This window comes from Macrosteles quadrilineatus, unplaced genomic scaffold (genome assembly GCF_028750875.1).
Source record: "Macrosteles quadrilineatus isolate MER2022 unplaced genomic scaffold, UCM_ALF_1.0 Scaffold_6__1_contigs__length_79288215, whole genome shotgun sequence".
Taxonomy (NCBI): Eukaryota; Metazoa; Arthropoda; class Insecta; order Hemiptera; family Cicadellidae; genus Macrosteles; species Macrosteles quadrilineatus.
This window is the reverse complement of record NW_026542599.1, coordinates 60,268,538-60,279,697: the sequence shown is the minus strand read 5'-3', so window position 1 is coordinate 60,279,697 and position 11,160 is coordinate 60,268,538. Positions and strand designations below refer to the sequence as shown.

The 11,160-nt window shown below is 34.2% G+C and overlaps 1 long non-coding RNA gene across 1 annotated transcript; it reads left to right on the top strand.

The window, feature by feature from the left end:
• The first annotated feature begins 709 nt into the window (after nucleotides 1-709).
• LOC128997333 (uncharacterized) lies at nucleotides 710-6,948 on the top strand. Its single transcript, XR_008491121.1, has 3 exons — nucleotides 710-852; nucleotides 3,880-3,982; nucleotides 6,889-6,948. It is a non-coding gene; the product is annotated as an uncharacterized LOC128997333 (long non-coding RNA).
• Nucleotides 6,949-11,160: the final 4,212 nt, after the last annotated feature.

The following is an 11,160-nucleotide window of genomic DNA, read 5'->3' as shown; positions in this document are numbered from 1 at the left end:
GTGGGAAAAAAATTTGGTTTTAAAGCTCCGTTCCGATAGTGTAATCGTGCCATTTTGCATCTTTGTGATTGCCCGCTGTGCAAATAGGTATTGTCAATGGTATTATGGCCTTCTGCAAACTCTCAAAGCCATTTATGCAGTCACAGTTCCTTACGACTTTTCAACGTACACATTAGTCATGGCATCATATTTCAACAGTGCTATTTCTCACAGGTTGGTATAGAAAACTTAACTGTAAACAAACCCAGATAGCACGTAAGCTTGATTCAAGCCTTGAATTACGATTGCTTTTACTTGAAATGACAGCTTTGAATTGTCACTTTAGATTCAAACTCGAGTCAAGTGTCAACTTCGTGTAACACACTTGAATTACGCTTACAGTGGATTGAATTAACAGCTTTGAAATGTCACATTATATTCAAACTGGATTCGAGTATACACAACACACTACCTTTACGCTTGCACTTGCTTGTATTAACAGCTTTGAAATATCACATTAGATTCGAACCCGAGTCGAGTGTAATATTACCCACAATGCACTTCCATTACGCTTACGTTGGCTTGAAATTACAGCTTTTAAGTATCACGTTGGATTCGAATTGGAGTCGACTGTAAGTTACCCACAATTCCAAGCGGGAACGACGCTAACGGTGGGACCGACACTTGAAGACGCCATCGGCCATATTGGTTTATTGCTTTGTTTTTGTGTATTTGTGAGTGAGTGATTCATTCTCAATCTCTCTCATTGTGAAATATCGATATTGTGGTGCTGAGTTGTTCAAGTTATTATATATTGTTGAAGCTGATTTTTTATTAAGTTTCATCTAGGCCTATTTCTTCTTATCCATCAAGGTAAGTTCTTACAAACTGGAAACTAAGTTAAGTAAACTCAAGGATTGTGACTAACAAAATCAAATCGTCTTAATTACGAGAATAGTCTAGGAAGAAATTAAGTAAACTCAAAATCAGTGAACATTTTAAAGGAACTAAGTATAGCCTAAAGCCTAAAGCAAGCCACTTTTGAGTTGGTCAGCCTACGTGCAATGAGTAGCCTAACCTGAAAAATAAAAAGGTTAGAGGCGAAGTGTACCTATTTAAATATGACCGATAATTTGTTGTCAACTTATCGGCCTACCTTAGTTTGTTTGAGTTGTTTGTATGCCTAAAAACATTTTTTTTTAACCAGCTTGGATATCAAGTTCTCCATGTAAGATAGGTATTGGAGTTTGGTCTAACTTAGGCATTGTCTTCACTGTTTAGGATATAGTATAGACTATGGTAAGTTATAGCCTAGATTAGCCATAATGGGCCTAAGTTACGTTGTAGACTATTCTATAAAACTGGGTTTTTCTATGTGGGGAGAGAGTAGCGTGGAGAGTGAACTCCTCTTGTCTTAAATAGTTTAATGTTACTGTTTTCCTAGAAGCGGAGCGGAATGCCATGTTAATCGATTTTCCGCTCTCCGCGCTCCTTTTCCGCGTCTAGGAAAACCCGGCTTTAGACTTAACTTAATGCCATATTTTATACAATGATATTTTAATGTGTAGGTGACTTATAACTTAGGGCTAGGGACTTAAAGCTAAGTTACTTCAGTAGCCTACTCAATATTTAAGCCTACGTTGTTAGTGACACTGTCAGATAAAATGCAGTAACCTACGTTTAATCGCAGTAAGAGTCTGGTCAGCTTTCAGGCGATGAGTTTCTGATATAGGCTACAACATTTCTTCTCCATTAAACTAAAATTGGCATTACGTTAACTTACTTTGATTTAGTCCGCTTAACTTAATGCCTATTTTGCTTGGAGCGATTGTAGCGATAGTCGCACAGCGATTATTGTTCAGTTACTATCGCTGTTACAGCGGCCGTTTTGCTTAGAGCGATTAATTTTCAGTCGTCGCACGATTTTTCATAGTTATTTGAATCCTACCAGCACTCACAATGGTGAGGCCACGAGTGCGTGTTGTAACTTTTTAAAGTATCTCCTCAGGGAGGAGTTAGAAGATGAGGCTCTACTTGACCCTAGTGGAAGTATCAATAGACGATTGATAGAAAATACATAGTGATACGTAGGATTTGGGACAGATACTTATCACTAGATGTCACTAGGTAGGATATAAATAGAAAACTGTAGTGATGTCAATGAAAAAAATATATTTATATCAATAAAAACAAATTAGTGATATCAATAAGATTACATGAATGTCGGAAAATAAAACTTGGAGTCTAAATAAAAAATATTTATTCATACAAAAAAACTGATACAGTATTAAAACCCACAACTAAGTAACATAGTCAGCTTGGAACAGTCAAGCATTTTATATTTAAATTTGAATGGACGAGGATTACCTAAAAAAATGTAAACACACATATGAGCAATGACAATGCAAAGTTTGCTGGTAATGAAGAGTCGCCTGTTTCTTCTACCTACAATTAAATATAGAAAATGAAATTAATGTGTAAGAAAAAATAACCAAAACAGTACAACCTTAACAGCACATGAATGGAGAAAGTAATGTGAACAAAAAGTAAATTATGGCTATTTTAACCCGTATTATTAATGTGCCTACGGAGTGAACTGGACTGTTTTGAGGTTCTGTGCATGTTTTACTGTGCATCAGTCATGGCGTGATTATCGCTCAGACTGGTACCCAGGGCAGTGGTCCGGGTCTGTAGCTAGAAACTCTTGCGATAGTCGCTCCAAGCAAAATAGGACAACGCAAACTCCGTCAGAGCAGTGCCCAGCTACTATCGCGGAGCGATTATCGCCACGTGACTATCGCTGCAATCGCTCCAAGCAAAATAGGCCTTTAAGCTACTTATTAAAATCAAAATTAAGAAAAATGCAAACAAACTTAAACCTAAATAATAAATAAGTAAGTTACTTATTTAGGTTTAAGTTCGTTTGCATTTTTCTTAATTTTAATCCTTTAGCCTATAGCAAAATAGGCTAGTATAATATAATATACAATACATATAAAAATAAATTTGATTAAAATGTTTTTTGTGGACTCAACAAAAAAATGCTTCCGGACCACACTTTGAGAAACTCTGGCCTAAGTTAAACTTAATATTTTACTTCGAATGAAATATTTTAATCTGAGTCAAACATTTAAAGTTATAACTTTACTTCAGTATTTTATGGAAAAATAATGTAATCCTAACTTAACTTAATATTTTATTAAGTTACCTAAGTTAAATTATCGAATAAAAGTTGCATCTGATGATATAAAATATGCCTTTTGTAGGTTTATTGCAGAACTGTACCTGGGTGTTTTAACATAAATAATTTATAACTAAAATAACTTAGGTCTAGGCTTAAGTTTAGACACAGGTTATGTAATAAAGACCTTCTAAATAAAGTTATACACATCGGCCTACAGCTGGATTATTTTTACCAGAAGCGGTTAAGATAGGCACTGTAGGGGTGGCACAATTTTTATAACACCTGCGGAATTTTAATACGGACAAAATGAGAGTTAAAAAATAAAAAAAATTATAATTTGTGTAATATAAAAATTAAACTGTCATAACCTAACCTAACTAACCAAACTTGCTGATAATGGAAAAATCAAATGAAGGTTTACTAATCGCTACTGACTTATTTACTACCTTTAGTCCATCAGTGACGTTGAATATTAGGATCGGTCTATCTTAATCGCCCTACCGGCGCATGTACATGTCGATCAGTAGCGAACTTGTCAAACAGTTGATTTATTAAAATATTAAGGTAATATGAAAGTAAAATCTTGAACTTTGCTTCAGAAATTAAATCTAACCCCAGGCTTGAAATGGGAAGACAAACTTTAGGTCTTAGGGGTTAAATGTAGGCTACTATTCTGTATTAAGTTCATTTTAAGTATTTTTTTTTTTTTTTTTTAGCTGCTGCACAGAAAATGTTCGGCATAAGTGAAGCCACGGAAGCCAAAGTTACAAGCGTTGATGCTAAGTGGCTTCAACAAGCCAAAACCAGATGTGAAAGAAGGTAAGGATAAAAAATTTTCACCAACTAACTATTCAACTCATCATTAATAGAATTCCATTGGTAGCCTAATAATACTGTACCGTGGACTAAATTATACAGGGGAGGAGACAGTTGAAACTGACGTGCCCTCATACTTGTTACATGAAAGTCTACTGCAAAATATATAAGCCAATAATGTTAATTCTGTAAAATAGCCAAACTATAGACACTTTGGGATTACTATAAACAAAACATAAGATGCCAAGACTATACCTTTTAAATCTTTTGATCTTTAGACATGTGATGAATGGTCTCAAATCTATCCTACAAGACAATTTTTTTCAGTACCCCCCCACTTCCTGCCGATCCAGTGTGGTTAAACCGTACTGATAAAAATTGTCTGGTTTAAGAAATATATCTGCTGAGTGCAGTCTGGTTACTAGGTGTTCGGGTAAAAAGGAGTCTAGTCTACTGCATAATGGTTTTTCATAAAAATGTTTTTTATTGTTTATCATTATGATCACTCAAGGACTCAGGTACTGTATAAGCTAAAAAATACCCCCCCCCCGCAGCAAACCTGCCGACTAAGTGAATTTCCATTTGCCTGAATTGGTTTTCAATTAAATGTATTAATTTCCCATGTAGCACAGATGGTTGGGCCAACGTTGGCCAACTGTGGGACAGTTGGTCGATGGTTGGTTGGAGCTTCCACAACCAACCAACCGTTGTCCAACTGTATATCTCGTAGTTGGGCCAACCAATATTTACAACTGTGGACCAACATTGGTTCATTGTTAATGAAATACATTGCTGGGTATCATACATCAAGCCAACCGTTGTCCAACCGTTTTTAACTCCGTTGGACCAACAAAAGATACTTTTGTTGGACCAACAATGGTCCATAGTTGAGTTTACACGACTTTCATTCTCTGGGTCTAGCTTTCACAACATAATTATAATAAAATATCTGGTTTTACAATACCTTTATCAGTTCCAAAAGTTTCCAAAAGTTTTTGGAACTGATAAAGGTATTGTAAAACCAGATATTTTATATATTACAGTTCCGGCGCTACAACAATGAATTTTAATAATTTTAATAATGCAAATATTTTTTAAATTAATATTCTTTAACTTATTTGCAACAATTTAAGGGGAAAGAGTAATTAATCATATAACAGGCAATTATAATAGCATTAACAATCTAACGGTAATTAATTAATCATTCAAATACCAGTATCCTCTCTAACTCCAAAAAAAAAACTACTTATGATGCCTTAACAGATTAACAGAATCATATTATACTGTGTAGTATCAAAAATGTTTGAAGTATTGCGACCATTGCAACTGTCGGCTACTCTTTCACCACTTGAAAACTCTCTATATCAGCAGTCACAGATAGCTCAGTGGTAAAGTAAGAGGCTCATAAGTCGAAGGACCCGGGTTCGAGACCCGTCTGGGCCAAAAAAATTTTGTTCTAGTTTTTTTCAAAATTTGTTTTTATGAACTATTTAATCAATTTACTCAACTAATAATTATGCTTTTCGTACTAAATCTTTATTATTTTGTGTGAAATAAAACGGTTGGACAATGGTTGGCTGGAAAACAGTTTAAAGAGGTGACATTTCTACCGTTGGCCAACTGTGTGGCTCCACAATTTACCAACGTTGGCCCAACCATCTGTGCTACATGGGTTAACATTAGCTTTAATGAGTACCTAGGCTTGCTGCTACAAGGAGGGTAAAAAAGTGTGTTTTTTTTAGTAAAATATTAATAACTTAGTATCAAATAAATAAATTTACCAAGTTTGGTCAAAATATATCCATAAACAAGCAAACTACAACATTTTACAATATTCTCCATAAGAATAACATGGGAATTTTAAAATAAAATTTTTTTGGATTTTCTCCGTAACCAATAATTGTAAAAAAAACACTTTGATATACTAAATCATTTGTTTTTTTAAGCTCTTTAAAAAGGTCTGGAGAGAAATTGGGAAATTTTGTGTTTACAGGGTCAAAAATTAGAAAACCCTATTTTTACCCCATAAAACCCCCCGTAAAACCCCGTTCCCATGGTCTGATCATGCTGGTTCGCGAACTCATTCAAGTTTATCCCGCCTTACACCTTCAAACCAAATTTCATCAAAATCGGACAAAAATTAACTTACTCAAGTTATCGTGTTCACGGACATATATATATATATATATATCTATATATACATTTATAAAAATGTGAACGAATGGTGTTTTTGGGCTCTGGGGACATCAAAATGAAAAAGTAAATCGGTCCCGGGCCTAGGTCTTACCATGCCACCTACGGTAATAGCTATTTCCTTATAGGGAAATTCGCCAAAAGAAAAATGCAAGTATTTTTATTCTTGTAGAGGGGTTTTCATGTTTCATAGCAATGCTGGGCTTACCTGGGTTAATTTATACAGTAAATGAAAGCTTATATATATTTGTAAAGTATGAGCAAGATTTGTAACAAATGTCTTGGCTATATTTAGGATAACCAACCAAGCACTATCACTAGTTTTATACTTAAACGAAAATATAGAATCCCGCAGATTCACCTAATTATTTTATCGAAGTGATAATGCCGCAACGCCTAGGTCTCGCCTGAAGTAATGTGAAAACAATCCTGGGCTTGTGTCTAGCATTTGTTGACAATAAAAATGTAATTGTGTTTTATACATATTAATAATTAATATTAATATTATTGGGAAGATCATAAATTGTATTTGTTTATCATTGTAGGAATAAATTAATTTTCACTAAACAGGCCTACACTGGTTGTGAGTTAAACTGCGTTAGTTAAAAATGTTGCTTACTTGCCTATTTTTTTTATACCAGAGATACAAAATTAATCATTTTGGTTAATTATCCTTAAATTTAATATTGATTCTATTTTGTTTTGACTTTTTTCAGAGGGAAAAAACCTGCCACTGTGGACAGTGGGGAAGAAGTTCCACTCAATGGGGATGATGAAGATCTTGTTGAATAGATAACTTACTCTGTATTATTAAAGTAATCGTAAAATGAGGAATTTTTGAGGGAATTGTTTGTTGAAAGTTAAAGATATGAGGCATTTTTAAATGTAAATGTGTTATGTAAATCTTCAATATAAATCTATTTAGACAAATTACCTCTTGTGTTTTATTTTTAATTCCAAAGAATTCTGAATTCTACGTACCGTACTGAATAGTAATAATATGTAAAATTGTAGGGTTGAAAACTATAATAACTCATGTTTTCCTCCTCTTTTATAAAAATAAGTTTTTAGATGGTATCTCGCTTTTTTATTTAGAGAAGTGTAGGCCTATTGGCATTAGATTGTTATTAGATTATGTTGTGATTGTGAAAAATTATCTGAAATATTGGAAGATTATATTGTGCTATGCATCTCAACCTAAAAAATATGAAATTTGTATTACATGTGTCAAGACTGTGTGAATCCTGGTAAAAGCATATGAATTAAATTTTCTGAAATAAAAAAAGAGCTTGTAAGTGGCCAAAAAAGAATTATTTCTTGTACTCTTCAATTTATATTAAAATTAGATGTTTCAATTTTTATTCAAATTACGTATTTCAAGTTTTATTAAAATTGGATCTTTGAAGTTTTATTTAAACTGGAAGAGCGGGAACTTTGACGCATGATTTTAACTTGAATCAAGTTTACAAACCCGATCCTTCAAGTTTGCAGATTTGTCAAACCAAACTTATTTCAAGCTTGAATCAAGTATTTTCTCAATTTATATTTAGATTAGATAGTTCAAGTGTTATTCAAATTAGATGTTTCAATTTTTATTCAAACTAGAAATTTCAAGTTTTATTCAAATTAGATGTTTCAAGTTTTATTCAAACTGGAAGAGCGGGAACTTCGACGCATGATATTAAATTGAATCAAGTTTACGGACCCATCCGAGCAAACTTGATTCAAGTTTGCAGATTTGAAAAATCATACTTGTTTCAAGCTTTAATCAAGTATTTTTTGCTATCTGGGAAGGTTTGGTTTTGTAACTTCAACATGGCTAAATGCACATTATTTTTATTACATCAATTAGAACATCTCCAGCTCTATTGCTTAAAGTGATTTCTAATGCCATTAGCTGTATGGGCTATTAATTAACAGCTGTGTTTAAGGAATATATGTCGGCCTTAGTCACTAACAAGACTACAAGATCGCGCCACTCATCTCCATTCATACTTTGGCTTAAAATAGGCCTACCTACTTTTTATGGTTGCCATTTCAATGAAAAGTATTAAAGCATAATTTTCATATCATGTTATTGAACATGAATAAAATAATATTAATCACACCTAAAGCTAAATTGATAGTTTAGAAGGAAAATAACTTTACGCCACACTACATTATTTTGACGAACTTCCCACGCAAGGATTTAGTCCAGAAAACAGCTGTTTGCCGCCAGCTTATTCAAATGGGGTTTCATTGCGTAATACTGTTCTGCAATGAGTTTTACCGGACACCAATCAGCTGATTATACTGTATTTGCGTGGAAATGATTGGTTATAAACAAAAACATAACCTCTCTTAGAGGTTATGACTGGTGATGTTTAGTCCTTTAGTTGGTTGAAATATTTAAGGATTCGTACGAATTAAGTAGTATGGCGTAAACTATCGTACGTAACTCGTCCAAAATGTGTGTACCGGACTCGTATGGTAATCCCGTACTCGACTTCGTCTCGCACGGGAACGACCACACTCGTCCGGTAAACACTTATTTTCAGGACTAGTAACGTAATATACTATTACAGCAACATACTTTCTGTACTGTAGACAGGTACATCTTTAAGCTTATGACAGCTATGCAAAATGACCAAGATCAGCTGTTTTTGAAGCCATGACTGTGAATTAAAAGACAAAAAGGGTCAAGGATAGGTGGGTTCAGTTTTAAAAGCACCAAAAAGTTACTGGATTTTCTGAACATTGAACTGAGTTTGGTTGCTAAGACGAGCATCATAACCACTCGTTTGTCAAGCTACTCCTCATTTTGACTTCTTCAGGATCATGGCTACTTTGACTTTCCCGATTTAACATATCAAAGATAATTTAATTAAACAAACTATTATGGAGCCTATAATGTGGGAAAGAGATTCCTATGAGACAAACAAGTTCAAACAGCCAATCAATCTTTTCCTCAATTTTGTCATTATGACACTAGAAGCATCCATTCGCAATGTGTTTAGTGTAATTTTGTCAAGCATTAGATTGGTGAAATGGCATTCTTTTGCGATAAAATATTTATCCTTTACTCAGTAAGACCGTTTGATCGCTCACAGTACTTATGAAATAGAACAAGTTCTTTTCAACACACCTTACAGGAAGTAGCTATTTTCGATAACACCGATCAAAGAAAGTAAGCCTAATATGTTTTCCCAAGCTAAGGATACGCTTAATATGGACGAGCTAATATGTTAAGCAAGGGAAAACAAATCAGCTGATTTTCCCTTACTCTCAATCAGTTCTTCATTTGCCCACTATGCACCTTAGTGTGTTGTCTTTACAGCACAATGAATATTAACCTTAAAATTCTAATTTTAGTGAATTTCCCTTTAGGGAAGTAGCTATTACCGTAGGTCTCATGGTAAGACCTAGGCCCGGGACCTAGGTTTGCTAATCTTATTACTCTTATACAATTAAAATGATGTAAATTAGGAGGCCTGTTCTTCTGTAAACGTATTTTTGCGTCATGATGAAAAGTATTGTTAATAAATTGTACCGCAAGTAATTTCTGGCACATGCTCCAATTATTTCCATCCTCAGTTTCCCGTTTCACGTGAAAACAACTCTCACATGCTCGGCTACTCCTAACACATGAAACGCACTGGAATGAAATGTACTATATAATCTGGTGTTAAATTAGCTCCTTTTACTATTCTGATTTCTTTAGTAGGCTAGCTCTTAGTTGTTTTATATGTTCTTAGTGAATACACAGATATTTATGCAAGCATGACCTTAAAGGATTTTCCCAGACATCTTCAACCATTGAATGTAAAATATGTACAAAATAAATGCTAAAACTAGAGTTTTGACTTCTAAAATTTCTGTAAAACGAGATGGAAATTTGTTTGATTTAAAGTACCGGTACTGTAGGTACTTTAAAATCTTAGTAACAACATGATGTCACAGAAAGAAAATTTTCAAAAGTGGCGTTCTTTTCTTTTAACCATATGCACTACCAATGCTAAACCCATGCTTGTGCTAATAAAACTTAAGAAAATACTTGTTCATCTTGGGTGTAAAATTGTATATGGAAATAATTTTTAACTTTCAAAGCAATAGACACCATTGTATCCATTAGTATGACCATTGACACATTCATTAGTATACAATGGTATGACACTACTACTGTACTCATTTTAAACCAAAATTATTTTTTTGGTACAAACTACCATCATATTGGCCCAACTCGGAAGATGTACAAATCAGCTTACTCATCACTGATTATAAGGTAAACAACCATTAAAAAAATATACAGATAGAATGTAAACAAATGACAAGCTTAAGACAAATTTATAATCAGCGGACTGATACATCACAAAATATCTTCTAAAATTTTGACGTTTTAAGCAACTTCAATAACTTATGGACAGAGTCCTATAAATGAATCTAGGATTAATTTAGCTAAGGCTAAGAAACATTCAATACAATTTTATAGGATATACTAGCTGACCCGGCGAACTTCGTATCGCCTAAGTTATAGGTTTCCCCTAAGACAGACCGATGGAAAGAAAGTACCGTTACGTTTAATTTTCAAGATGATCTCGTTCGCATCGCTCAATCACGTCCTGGTTGAAGTTCGTTCGCTACGCTCACTCACCTTTGGGTTGGAGCTCGTTCGCTACGCTCACTCACCTTTAGGTTGGAGCTCGTTCGCTGCGCTCACTTGCCTTCAGGTTAGCTCGTTCGCTACGCTCACTCACCTTTTGGTTGCAAATTAGCTGTTGCCATAAATGTAAAAGAAATAATAGTGCTGCACCCTGTTGGTAATCCTTGTAACTTTAATGCTATTGAATATCATAGAACAGAACCAACTTGTTTAATTGAAACAGCTGTTAAGATTCATTAATTCCATTTCTCATAAGGTTAACATGGGAAACTCCAGAGCCACTGGGGCGGAGCCCTTTTAAGAATTTCGAAACGGGAAATAGTTTACGTCCCATTCGCATACCTACAGA